We start from the raw sequence: 14,908 nt of genomic DNA, 5'->3' as shown, positions 1-14,908 counted from the left end.
CTGGGTCAAATGGGAGCTCAAATTCTAATTTTTTGAGAATCATCTCTACTGTTTTCCGAAAGGGTTGAGCCAGTCAGCATTACCACCAGCAGTGAAGGAGGGTCCCTTTGTCGCCACATCATGCCAACAAAGGTTGCCTTTGTTTTTTTGAATGTGGGCCAGTGTCTGTGGTGTGAAATGATATCTCATTGTTGTTTTGATCAGCATCTCCCTGATGATTAAAGATGTAGAGCATTTTCTCATGTGCCTTTTAGCCATTCGGATTTCTTCTTTGATTAAGTCTCTGTTGATTTCGTTGCCCCACTTTTTGTTGGGGTTGGATGTTTTCTTCTTGTGGAGTTCAATCAGTACTTTGTATATATTTGATATCAACCCCTTCTCAGGTGTGTATTTGGAGAATATCCTTCCTCATTCTGTAGACTCTGTCTGTATTTTAGTCATTGTTTCTTTTGAGGTGCAGAAGCTTCTTAGTTTAAGATATTCCCACTTGATTGGCCAGTGACGTGACATCCTTGAAGATACCATTAGCTTCAATGTCATGGAGGGTTTTGCCAACTTTGTCTTCAATGTACCTTATGGGTTCCAGTCTGATGTTTAGGTCTTTGATCCATTTTCATCTTACTTTTGTACATTGTGTTAGGCAGAGATCAAAGCCCAGTAGTTTGCACGTAGTCGTCCAGTTTTGCCAGCACAATTTGTTAAAAAGACTTGCCTTACTCCACTTCGCATTTCTTGCCCCTTTTTCAAAGATTAGATGGTCATATGTTTGAGGGGAGATGTCAGTATATTGAACCCCGTTCCATAGCTCTGCAGCTCTACCTTTGTTCCAGTATCATGCTGTTTTAATTATTACTACTTTTAGTAAAGTTTGCGGTTCGGGAGGTTAATTCCTCCCATTTTCTTTTAACCAAGAATTGCTTTAGCTCTTCGTGGGGGCATATTGTTCCATATAAATTTCAGGAGTGTTTGCTCCAATTCTTTGAAGAATGTCATGCATAACCTAATAGGGATCGCATTGAATTTGTACAGTGCTTTTGGATGTATTGCCATTTTGACAATATAAATTCTCCAGATCCATGAACAGGGGATATTTTTCCATTTCCTCGCTTCCTCTTTTATTTCAAGAAGCAGCGTTTTGTAGTTTTCTTTGTACAGTTCCTCTACTTCATTAGTTAAACTAATTCCTATGTAGATGATTTTCTGGCACACAATTGTGAATGGGATTGTTTTCATCTTGTCATTTTCTTCTCTCTCAGTATTTGTGTATAGTAAAGCCATGGACTTTTAGGTATTTATTTTATACCTGTAACTTTACTCTCGAGTCTATCATTTCTAGGAGTTTCTTGGTAGAGTTTTTAGGGTTCTTTAAGTATAGTATCATATCATTTGCGAATAGTGAGAGCTTGATTTCTTCCTTTCCTATTTGGATGGCCTTAATCTCTTTTGCTTGCCTAATTGCTATTGCTAGTATTTCCAGAACTATGTTCAACAGCAGTTGAGAGAGTCAGAATCCTTATCTCGTTCCGGATCTTAGGGTGAACGCTCTCAGATTTTCCCCATTGAGGATGATGCTTGCTGTATGCTTGTGGTAGCTGGCTTTAACTATATTGGGGTAACTCCCCTCAATCCCCAATTTGGCGAGGGTTTTCATCATAAACGGATGCTGGATCTTCTCAATTGCTTTCTCTACATCTATTGATATGATCATATGATTTTTATCTTTTGTTGATATGATGGATTATGTTGGTTGATTTCCAAATGTTAAACCATCCTTGCATCCCCGGGATGAATCCCACTTGGTCATGGTGTATGATCTTTTTGATGAGCTGTTGAGATCTCTTTGCTAGTATTTTGTTCAGGATCTTCTCATCCGTGTTCATCAGTGATATCGGCCTGTAGTTTTCTTCTCTCGTGGTGTCTTTGTTTCCATTTGGTATTAGAGAGAGATGGGCTTCATAGAAACTATTTGGGAGAGTTTCTGTTTTTTCAATTTCCTGGAAAAGTTTGAGAAGGACGGGCAGTAGATCCTTTTTAAATGTTTGGAAAAATTCGGTAGTGAATCCATCTGGACCTGGGTTTTTGTTTTTGGGAAGAATTTTGATTACAGTTTCAATTTCATTTTCATGACTAGGTCTATTCAGGTATTTTATATCTTCTTGACTCATTTTTGGGAGATTATAGGAATCCAGGAATTTATCCATTTCTTCTAACTTCTCTTTTTTCTTGGCATACAGACTTTCAAAGTAGTCTCTGATGATCTTTTGAATTTCTTTGGTTTCCATTGTGATATCTCCATTTTTATTTCTGATTCGGTTTATTAGTTTTCTCTCTCTCTGTTTCTTTGGGAGTGTTGCTAGTGGTTTATCTATCTTGTTTATTTTCTCAAAGAACCAGCTCTTGGTTTCATTGATCTTTCAGATTATTTTTTAGGTTTCCATGTTGTTGATTTCTGCTCTAAGTTTTATGATCTCTGTCCTTCTGCCCGATTTAGGCTCCTTTTCTTGATCCTTTTCTAAGATGTTGAGCTGTGAAATAAGTTGCTTATGTGCATCTTTTCTTTCTTCCGTCCTTAGATATGCTTGCAGAGCTATGAATTTTCCCCTTAATAGGGCTTTAGCTGCATCCCATAAGCTCTGGTAGTTCGTGTCTTCGTTCTCATTTGTTTCCAGGTATCTTTTGATTTCTTCCATGACGTCCTTCTTGACCCACACATTGTTCAGCAGTGACTTGTTTATTTTCCAGGTGTTCGATTTGGTTGTCCGTGTCTGCGTGTGATTCACATCTAGCCTCAGTGCATCATGGTCTGAAAAGATTGTTGATACTCTTTCTATCTTTCTGATTCTATTGAGGTATGTTTTGTGGCCTAGCACATAGTCGATTTTGGAAAATGTTCCAAGAGCACTGGAGAAGAATGTGTATTCTTTCTTTGGGGCGTGTAAAGCCCTGTATAGTTCTATAAGTCCTTTCTCTTCTATTTCTTCATTCAAAGCCAATGTTTCCTTGCTGAGTTTTGTTCTTGTTGATCTATCCAGAGGTGATAAGCGATGTTGAAGTCTCCATCTACTATTGTGTTGTTAGCACTGTCCTCTTTAAAATCTGTTAGCAGTTGTTTTAAGTATCTAGCTGTTCCTTCATTAGGTACTTATACATTTAAGAGTATGATTTCTTCCTGTGGAATGTATCCCTTGATGAAGATAAAGTGGCCTTCGCTGTCCCTTCTAATATTTTTCAGCCTGAAATTAATGTTGTCGGATACTAGTGTGGCCATCTCAGCTTTTGTGATGGAGCTGGTTGCTTGCAGGATTGTTTTCCATCCTTTCCCTTTGAGTCTGTGTTTGCTCTGATTGTTCAGATGAGTTTCTTGTAGACAACAGAATTCTGGTTTCAGTTTCTGGATCCGTTTTGCCACTCTGTGTCTCTTGGTAGGTGCATTTAGACATTGACATTAAGGGAGAGTATTGTCATGGGGTTTTGTGCGATCTTCCTGTAGGAGTTGATTGTGTTTACACGTGTTTTCATTCTTTTCTTACAGGAGCCCCTTTAGTTCTTCTTTTAGATTTGTTTTGAGTGTATGAAGTTGCTGAGTTTGTGTTTATCTAAAAAGTGGTGTATCATTCCATCGAATTTGAGTGAGAGTTTTGCTGGATAGAGTATTCTCGGTGAGGCATTCATTTCTTTGAATTTTTTCACTATATACAACCATTGCCTTCGGCTCTGAGGGTTTCCACTGATAGGTCTGCTGTGAATCTAAGGGGTGCTCCTTTGTATGTAATTTCCTTCTTTGACCTTGCTGCTTGTAATATTGTGTCTCTGTCCACAGCATCCATCGTTCTGACTATGATATGCTTGGAGTGATTTTTTTGGGGTCTTCTTTAGCTGGTACCCTTCTGGCTCCTTGGATCTGGATGTCTGCTTTCCTTAACTCTGGGAGCTTTTCAGCAATGGTTTCTTTTACTCTAGCTTTTTCATTGGGGTTGAGGTCTTTTCCTATTGCTTGTTCTTCCCAGTGGGATTTCTGTTGCTCATCTTCAAGCTCGCTGATCCTCTCTTCAGCTGCACTTATCCTATTGCTAAGGGCACTTACTAACTTTTTAATTTCATCCACTGAATCCTTTATTTGTGACTCTTCTTTTTGTAGCTTTTTAAAATTCTGTTCTCTTTTCTTCCTGTATTTTCTTGGCTCTCTTTTCTATTGTTTTTTCATTTCTTCTTTTAGTCTTTGGATATCTCTTCCATTGATTCTTTGAGTAGGTCCTTGAACACCCTCTGCATTTTATCCTGGAATTCTTTATCAAAGAGAGTGCAATTGTGGAAAACCTCGGTTGAGGATTCGGGATTCTTTTCTTCATATTCTCCTCGTGGTGGAGATTTGCGCTTTGGAGGAGGTACTTTTTAGTTTTGAGCTTGTACAGCACATTTCATACAGGTCTTTTGTTATAAATGGAGTAGGAAAGTGGGATGTTATTGTATTCTAGTAGAGGTGGTCAGAAATTTTTAGTCGGTATTAAGCGACTAAGTGAGAGATGAAAGTCCTGAGTGCCCAGATTGGGAAATATAACTGCGGCTGGCCACCCAGGAGAAGGCCACGCCCACTTCTGGGAGGAAACGCTCCCTATATGGTGGCCACGCCTCTGGCTCATCCCAGGGTCACTCCCACCCAGGATCCTGGAATGTAGGAGGAGCAATGGAAAATCCCATGGAGCTGCCTCAGGTGTCCCCTGCTGGAGGGTGTCCAGTTCTGCAGGAAAAGGTGGGGGCTGGGGCTGAGGAGTGGACGAGTGGTGAACCTGGCTTGTGCTCCCTATACCCACCTGGAGGGGAGGGGCTGATTAGGTGATGGATATTCCAAAGGAGCTGCTGCAGGTGTTGCCCGCAGGTGTACCCCTGTGGAGGGTGTCGAGTTCAGCGGGAAAAGGCACGGAGCTCTTGTTTTATTTTTACTTTATGTTCCAATCTTAATGGTATCACCAGCTTCACAGTCAACCTAGCTAAACCCTAAAGTCTCTTCCACTTTCTCCTGCACAAGTCTCTGCTTTCTGACAAAAGGGAGGACCTCAGAATGCTGACATAAATCTAATACCCAGGGCCGCAGGAGATAGTGTAGTGCTTATGTAACTTGTCTCACATGCACCCAATTTGACTCCCAGCACCACCTGCTTGCCAGAGTATCAAAGGCTGTATAGCCTCAGAGGACCCCAAGCACCATGGCCACGTTTTCTGAGAATTGTCTGTGGGGCCCCCACACCTCCTGAGCATTGCTTTAGAGTCTCTCCCAGCAACCAAAAAATATGTAGTGCCCCAGAAACATGTACTTGTCTTAAATAGGGAGCCTCACTTGAGGTGAGGTTCACAAGGAAATATTGCATGAAAACATAAATCAAAGAGCAGGGGAGACAGTGTAAATCATGTGAGTACAGATCATATATTTGGTGAAATGTGTTAAGATTCAGATGCCCTAGTCTTCGCACCAGGGATATTTCTTCAAAAATGCCCCAATATACTGAAAAGGTTCTAGAACATTAGATGACTGAAACTCAATTATGAGCATCTTTGTAACTGTGTATCTCTTGGTGATTCTAATTTTTAAAGTAATATTTAAATGCACCCATCAAAATTACCTTTTTACCACTAAATGGGAAAGATACTTTCTAATACTTATCCTGACCAAAAGCTCAACAGAGTGTGACACTTGCCAGGAAATGTCCTCCCTTGCATTTTTCTCATGATACTTATTAGTACTTCACTCTTCTGTTTCTTTCCTCTTCTCATGCCAAATCTTTAGTCTCCCTTGCAAGCTCCTCAAACATTATGTATCTATTCAACACTGATGCTCTTTGCCACTTGCTCCTCTTGATTTCTTGTCCATGAACTGATTCTAAAACATAGCATAGCTGCAATTACAATATTCATGCCAAAGACAGTCATTGATGTATCTTTGGGTTTAGCATTCTTCAAGCTATTGGCACACAGGTGAGTAACATTGTTTTCCTACAGAGAACACAAAAATAGTTATGCTGGGTTTTAAAGTTCTATCAGTAGTCTGAGTTACAAATTAAGGATATATATTTTTAATGTTTTATTGAATATCTGTGAGATAGACCATTACAAATCTATTCATAATTTGCTTCCAGTCATATAACAATCCAACATCCATCCCTCCACTAGTGTACATTTCCCACCAATGTTCCTGGTTCCCTAAAGCCATCCCCCAACACCCTACCCCCACCACCAGCCTGTCTCTATGGCAGGATCTTTGATTCTTTCTCTCTGTCTCCTTTTTATTTTGTGCATTAAGGGTCTCGTACAGGTACTAAGAGGTCATCATGTGTGTTCAAGGAATTTAGCATTTTTATCAGGAAGGGAAGCCTGGAGTAGCTTTGAGGTATGGAAATGGCTGCCTAGGCTTCCATAAGTACAGGGCAGTGGGGGTGGGATGCCCATCCTGCCCAAGAAAGCCTGGAGATTTCAGTCACAAAACCCGCATATCCGAATTTTCAGCTGTTATATTTCAGTGAGAGCCATCCTGAGACGATGGAAACCAGAAGAGAGCATGGTGGCGATTTTGGATTGTGGGAGCAAGTGGCTGCACTGGGTTCTGTTTGGGTGGGCACCAAACTAACCTGCCTCCCTCCGATTTAACCTAGTGTGTTCAGCCTTTTGCAGGTCCAAGGTTAACTGTGGCTGTTGATATGTTCCAGATTTGTATATGGGTCTCTGAAACAAGACCAATCCATTAGCTTGTATAGCTGAGCCAGGGGTGGTTTGTTAACATGGCTCCCACATATCTTTCGGGAGTTTAATTTCTCCGGAAACGTAGTCCTGAGTTGTTGGGAGCCAGCTAGAGGCACAGTGGCGATTTGAGGTTATCAGGAAGCATGAAGACACCATCAGACTGTTGATGTACTCACCTGAGGGTACAGGTTGACTTCCTGCAGGCACTGCACCACCAGACTAACAAATATTCATTGAATGAATGAACGAATAATCAACATTTTCAAAATGTGTCTCTTTTTGCATTTTAGAAGGGTAAATTCTAACAGGAAAATAATCTTCATGGTATAATCAAGACCTACGATTTATTCTTAATATATTTAATAAAAGCTACACATTTTGGAAATTTATACAAAGAAATTCTTTTAAATTATCTGTCTTCATAATTTACTTGTAAATTACTAAGATATCACTGTTTCTTCCACCGTTCTTAGCATAGAAATTTACAGACAGAATGTGCTAAGTAAAAATTCATTTTGGCACTTCTGTTCAATGTAGTACTGGAAGTACTTGGAAGAGAAAATAGATAAGAAAAAGATATTAAGGGTTTTTCATGTATGAAAATTAGAAATAATCTCTCACTCTTCACAGAAGATATCATACTATATTCAGAGAATACTAAAAACTCTAAGAAAAACTCCCAGAGACAATAGACATTTATAGTAAAATTGCAGGCTATAAACTCAATACCCAAAAGTCTATGGCTTTTTTATATGCAAGTAATGAGAGAGAAGAAAGTGACATGAAAAAGCAATCCCATTCACAATCGTGCCTCAGAAAATCAAGAACCTTGGAATCAGCTTAACTAAAGAGGTAAAGGACCTATACATCAGGAAATTAAAAAGGACACGAGGAAATGGAAACATATATACTGCATATGGAATGGGAGATTTAACATTGTCAAAATGGCAATTCTCCACGAAGCATTGTAAAAATTCAACTTGATCCCTATAAAGATACCCATGACATTCTTCAAAGAAATTGATCAAGCACTCCTGAAATTCACATGGAACAACAAACGCACATGAATAGCTAAAGCAATTCTTGGGGAAAAAACAATGGAGGCATCACCTTCCCCAACCTCAAACTCTACTACAAACGATAATAATGAGAACAGCATGGGACTCAAACAAAGACTCAGCTGCAGACCAATGGAAAAGTATTGAATATACTGACACACACCCTCAAATATATAATCATCTAATCTTTATAAGGGAGAAAGACATGTGAAGTGGTTCAAGAGAGTCCTCCTTAACAAACGGTGCAGAAAAAACTGGACAGCTACAAGCAAAAAAAAAATGGCTCAGACCTCTACCTAACACCATGCACAAAAGTCAGATAAAAATGGGTCAAAGGCCTCAACATCAGACCAGAATCCCTCAGGTTCATTGATGACAAGGTCGGCAAATCCTTCCACGTCATTGAAGCTAAAGGTATCTTCAAATATAACACGCCACTTGCCAAGCAACTGGAAACAGAGATAAACAAAGGGGACTATCTTAAATTAAGCAGCTTCTGTACCTCAAAAGAAACAGTGACCAGAAACAAAGACTCCACCATGCGGGCAAGATACTCGCAGAAGCCTACCAGGTTCTCTGAGAGTGAGAACTGGACAATCAGAGTTGCTGTCTTCTAAATAGGATCCAGTCTCTGGATGTTGGCCATTGATGGCATTACATGGATCCAGGGGCAGTTCGTGGTTGTAGCACTGAATTATTAGAAGATGGGGGATCTGGAAGGAGGGGGCACAGTCTTGATCTGAGCAGCCATAGAGATCTCATCCCCCGGTCCTGCACATCTGGGTTCCTCTTCCAGTTCCTTCATGCATGAGGCTCCTTCAAGCTTGGGAAGGGTGGTCTTAAGCGTACCTATGGCTGGTTGCAGAGGTCTTCAGCTGCTGGGGCTCTAATCAGGGTGGTGAGGGAATCTCACCACGCCACCTCCAAGGGGCCCCAGTGAGGAAAGCCAGGTGCGAGGTCAGGACATTGTCGTTTTAGACATATTTGGAATTAATTTTAAATCGAAAAGTACACATCATTCAAAATACTTATGTGCTTAGTAATAAATTACTACACACTTGGTCAATCACCTCAGAGACCCCACTCTGCTCAGAGAACTAGATTTTTTAATTACAGGTCTGTTTTGCCCATGTGTCATGACTGACAATCACTATCAGTAGATATGAAACTCACTACACACAAAGATGCACACAGGTTACTTTGAGTCATCTATGTTGTTAATGTGAGTTGGCCATTAAACTTCACTGAGACCCTTTGTTCTGTCCTTTATAGGAGCCATATGATTCTCACCTTCCGTTCAAGTTGAACTTGTAATAATGTGGAATGAAATCATCAATATGCTTCTCACCTCATCCTTCAGGAGAAAAATCCTACATACATTCAAGGTGGTCAAAGTGCAGACAACACCATCCACCTTTTCCTGGAGATGTACAAAGGACTGAGATGAGAACAGCAAAAGGCTCTAGTTTAATGGTCTTAATGAAGGATTCAGGGAACAACATTAAACAAACTCATATACCATCTTCCAAAAGAATTATTTTGTAAAACTAATGCCTAGGGGGTATGGTAAACGATAATATAGTAAAAACCATATTTTTATTTCTGGGACATTAAAGTTCTAAATCTATTTATTCATGCTGCTTTGATATACATTCCTTGATTAGGAATCATTGTCTGCCATAGGAGTGAGGAAGGACAACAGTCAAAGTAATAAGAAGAGAAAAATATGGAAAAATTAACTCCTAATAGTTTTGATAACATATATTAAAATTGAAATGATACAATGATGAGTATGGTCCTTGCACAGAAATAACATGCAAACTTGTAAAGCATTCCATATTTATGTTGCCAGAAGAATTAACAGTTATACTTTAAGCTAAGACAATCCCCACAAGTACAAAAATTATACATAAAGAGAGCACAAATCCCCAAAACAACAATCTCTCTCAAGGTCAATGGACTAAATGTGCCAATTCAGAGGCACAGAATAGGAAGATGAATTAGAAAACTGAAACCAACGTTCTGCTGCCTGCAAGAAACACGTCTGAACAATCAAAGCACCCATGGGCTAAAAGTAAAAGAGTGGGAAACAAGTTTTCAAGAAAATATGACCTCCACAAAGCTGGAGTGGCCATACTAGTATCAGACCACATGGACTTCAGGCTAAAGGTTATCAGAGACAGTGAAGGTCATTTCTTAATGATCATGGGATATGTACATCAGAAAGAACTCACCCTCCTCAATGTATATGATCCTAATGACAGACCAGCAAAATACTTAAAAACAACTTCTAATTGACTTATAGAAAATCATTGATAGCAACACAATACTAGAAGGAGATTTCAACACTTCTTTGTCACTTCTCGATAGATCAAACAGACTGAATCTCTGCAAGGAAATCTTTTCTTTAAGAGAAGTAATGAACAACCGATGGCTTAGGTAAGAAATCAAAGAGGAAATAAAAAGTTTCCATAAACAAATGAGAATGAGGACACGAGCTACCAGAACTTGTGGGACACAGCAAAAGCAATGTTAAGAGGAAAGATTATAGTTCTGTCCGAATTCATCAGGAAGAAAGAAAGGGCCTACAAGAATAAATTAGAGCTCAAGATTTTGGAAAATAACCAACAAAAGTAGTCCAAACTAGGATGGAGGAAGGAAATAATAAAACTTGTACCAGACATCAATGAGCTAGAATCCCCAAATACAATCCAGAAGATCAATAAGAACAAAACCTGGTTCTTTGAGAAAATAAATAAGATCATTAAACCACGAGAAGCCTCTCAAAGAAACAAAGAGAAAGAATTCTAATAAATCGAATCAAAAATGCAAAGGGGGGTATCCTAATAGAAAGTACAGAAATCCATAGGATCATCATAGATTATTTTGAGAATCTTTGCAGCAGGAAATGAGAGAATCTTGAAAAAAATTGATAAATTATTGGATTCCAATTACCTCCCAAGGCTGAACCAAGAAGATTTGGAATACTTGAACATATCACTAAAAAGGAAATTGAAATGATGGTCAAAATTATACCCCCAAACAGAATCCAGGGCCCAGATGGATTCAATAGTGAACTATTTCAAACCTTTAAAGAGGAACTGCTTCCAACATTTTTAAGATTTTCCAGGAAATTGAAGAAACAGAAATACTCCCAAATAGTTTCTATGAGGCAAAGATCACCCTAATACTCAAATCGACAGAGACACCACAAAAAAAGGAAATTGCAGACCTATTTCCTTTGTGAATACAAATACAAAAATTTTCAAGAAAATACCAGCAAAGAGAATCTAGAAACTCAACAAAAGATCACACACTATGACCAAGTAGGTTTAGCTTGGGGATGCAAGGATGGCTTAACATTCTCTAGTCAATCAACAGAATACACCATCTCAATAAAATAAAGAAAAAAGTCATATGATCATATCAATAGATGTAGATAAAGCATTTGATGAGATCCAGCACCCATTCATGATGAAAAACTCTCAACAAAATGTGAGTTGAAAGTACTTTCCTCAATATAGTCAAAGCAAATTACCACAAACCCACAGCAAGTATTATTCTCAAGGGGGAAAAACCAAAGGCTTGGAGCAGAAATCAATGAAATAGAATTCCAGAATACAATCAGGCACAAAACAAGTTACCCACTCTCAAAACTCCTATTCTTCATAGTACTTGAAGTACTTGCCATATGATTTTGGTAAAAAAAAAAAGATATCAAGGGCAACCATATAAAAATGGAAGAACTCAAGCTTTTACTATTTGGAGATAATATGATACTATACTTAGAAAATCCCAAAGAATCTCCAAAAAAGCTCCTGGGAACAAGAGATTTGTTTAGTAAAGTAGCATATTACAAAATCAATATCTGGTACGCCATGGCTTTCCCATATATTAATAATGAAAGAGAAAAAAGAGATAGAGATAAACAATCCCATTCACAATAATACCTCAGAAAATCGAGTATATTGGAATCAACTAAAAAGGTTAAGGAACTATAATAAAAAAAAAAACCTACAAAACACTACTTCACGAAATAAGAGAGTATATGAGGAAATGGAATCACATCCCATGCTCATGGATTGAGAGGTTTAACACTGTCAGAATGGCAATACACCCCAAAGCTCTATAAAGATTTAATGCACTTTCTATAAGGATACCCATAACATTTTTCAAATAAATAGATTAAACACTCTTGAAACTCATACACAACCATAAACTCCCATGAAGAGTTAAAGCAATCTTTGGTAAAAAGAAGAAGGGAACACCTTCCCCAACTTCAATCCCTACTACAAAGTTGTAGTCATCCAAATACCATGATATTCAGATAAAGACAGGCCTCAGATCAATGGAATATAGTCAAATATCTTGACGCTGGCCCTCAGATTATTATTACCTAATCTTTCATAAATGCTCAAGAAATATGAAGTTGAGCTAGGAAGTCTCTTCAGCAACTGGTGCTGGGAAAACTGGACAGCAACATGCAAAAAAAATGAACTCAGACCTCTTTATAGTGCCAGGCACAAAGTCAGATCAAATGTATTAAAGGCCTCACTATCATACCTGAATTCTTAAGATATATGGAGAAAAATGTGGGAAGATCCCTTCATGACATTAAAGCTAAGGGAAACAAAAGAGAAAGCAAGCAAGAAAGAAAGAAAGAAAAAAATTAAAAATTAAAAAATAATGCTGTTTGCAATGCTAAGGATCAATCCCAGATCATCATTTTCTTGCGTTTTTGGGTCACACGTGGCGATGCACAGTGGCTACTCCTGGCTCTGCACTCAGGAATTACTCCTCACGGTGCTTGTGGGGACCATACAGGATGCTGGGAATCTAACCTGGGTATGCCGTGTGCAAGGCAAATGCCCTACCTGCTGTAATATAGCTCCAGCTCCCCCCTCACTATGATTCATCATCTTGAGGGCCTCAGATTTTTACCTTCCATTTGGAAACTTCATCTTTACATTGACACAGTAAATTGAAACCACAGAACAATTGCATGGCATGTTATAATGGTAGCACCCATGAGCAAACATTGATAACCCATAAGTTGTCATGAATGAATTCTGTCTCAGAGGCTTCACTTCTGAGGATACCTGTCACTACCTCCTTTCTGTTACGTATCCCAGGATTAGAATCTACATCAGGCCACCAGTAGAAATTGTCCACCCGAAATCTAGCCTTCCACTGGGATCAGAATCCTTGATCCATGTAACTTGTAATTTTTCATTCATGATTTGTTGACCTTGTTTCAGGTGCAGGCATCCAGAGCATAAACTCAGCTTTCCTGTTGTTTCCACAGGAAATCCAAATACCTAAGAATGTTATCATTTCTGACGCCACTGTTACAGATTTTTTTGGAATCCCACGGTAAGATACTATCATTAATGTTATAATATTACTGTTCTCCATAGTTCAGATCTCCCCAAAGAACTCTCTACCCACCTCACTCCAAGTGCAGACTCCAGTTTATCATGATCCTGAACATACTTATAATAGTTTCACTCAGGTTCTCCCCTAAAGTGCACAAGTTAAGTTCATACCACTCCAAGTTCTTATTCCTAAACTACCAGAGTGGGCTTGGTCCTCAAGATTTGATCTCATAAGAAGAAATACCGTGCTTCCTTTCTCTATGTCTCTCTTTGCTTGCTTTGTTAAATGACTGTTCTCGCTTGAACAATTATTCCATTCCACCCTACACCTGTTTCACAAGTTTCTGAGTGTTTTTCAGTAAAATCTATTTAGCTTCACTAAACTAAAAATTTTAAAACACCAGAGCATTGTTAAAACCAATATTTGTATCTTTTAAACCACAAATTTTGAAAATGAAAGGTGGTAAAGCAATGGAATACTACTCAGTTGTATGAAGTGAAATCTTCTTATTATTTGTATATAAAATGGATAACATGAGGAAATTATGTTTAGTGACATAAACCAGGCAGAGAAAGATAGGCATCCTACAAGTTCATGCATATGTGGCATATGGAGAAAACAAATTAAAAGAATAAAATGAGACAGACAAACGTCTAAAACATTATTTATATTCTATAATTCATAATTCAATTAACAATGGTTTCTCATACACATAATTCCAACATGACACTCCTCATTCTCTCAAAGAATAAACCCTTCCTCTCCCCCAATCCCCCATAATCCCTCACTCTCAATCCCCTAACTCAATTGTGTGGATCAGTTCTCCCCTTACATTGCTCTTGAACCTTTGTTTCTACCTTGCTGTGTGTCTTTACATCCCACATATGAGAAAAATCTCTCTGTATCTGTTCATTTATTTAAGGCTAACTTTACATGCATGATATCCTCTAGTTTCATCCAATGTTGAAAATTGCATAATTTTGATCTTTTCAAAGCAATAAAAACAAACTTTAGAACTATGAGACTATTTAGTTACCAGATCGAAAAGTATAATCAAAGTGGAAAAACTGAACAATGGTGAATGACAGAGTAGGCCTTTCAGTAGTGAGTGTAATATGATACATGCACGTTGATTCTGAATAATCCTAAAATTTATGAAATTCTATAATGTAATTCTATAAGGTAATTTTACATAATCAAAAAATATTTAAATAATTTACATTTATCTATGATTATGACGTATCTTTTGTGTCAAACTATCAGAAATAAAAATAATGTGAGATAGAGATATGGTGTGTCACTATACTTTTAAACAAGAGAAGCGCTAAAAATTTCTGTGTCTTGATGAACTCTCATATAAATTGACTCCAAAATCAAATTAATATACTCAAGGAAAAATAAAAGTCAACCAATTTAATCTTTTGCCTTCACTCAGGTTCCCATCTGCTGATCTCTCGCAGACAAAAAAAAATTTTACTTTATTTTTTTTTAAATTTTTATTAGTGAAACACCATGATGTACAGTTGTACATTTACAAATTTTTGTGCTTGGGTTTCGATTATACAATGATCAAGTGCCCATTCCTCCGCCAGTGCCCATTTTTCACCACCATGGATTCCAGTATCCCTCTCACACCAATACCCCCCATCCCTTTTGTTCTCTCTCTCCTTTCGGGTGTTGTGGTCTGCAAAAGAGGCATTGAGTGTCAATCATGTTCAGTACATAGTCAGAATTTTTATTTT

At 38.3% G+C, this 14,908-nt stretch overlaps 1 pseudogene; it reads left to right on the top strand.

Moving 5' to 3' along the window:
* Window positions 1-9,538: 9,538 nt before the first annotated feature.
* On the top strand, window positions 9,539-9,634 carry LOC130025901 (uncharacterized; annotated as a pseudogene).
* The last annotated feature ends 5,274 nt before the right edge of the window (window positions 9,635-14,908 follow it).

This window comes from Sorex fumeus, unplaced genomic scaffold (assembly GCF_029834395.1).
Source record: "Sorex fumeus unplaced genomic scaffold, SorFum_2.1 ptg000032l, whole genome shotgun sequence".
Classification (NCBI taxonomy): domain Eukaryota; kingdom Metazoa; phylum Chordata; class Mammalia; order Eulipotyphla; family Soricidae; genus Sorex; species Sorex fumeus.
Note: the sequence above shows the minus strand (reverse complement) of the source record. Positions and strands in the feature narration are given on the sequence as shown.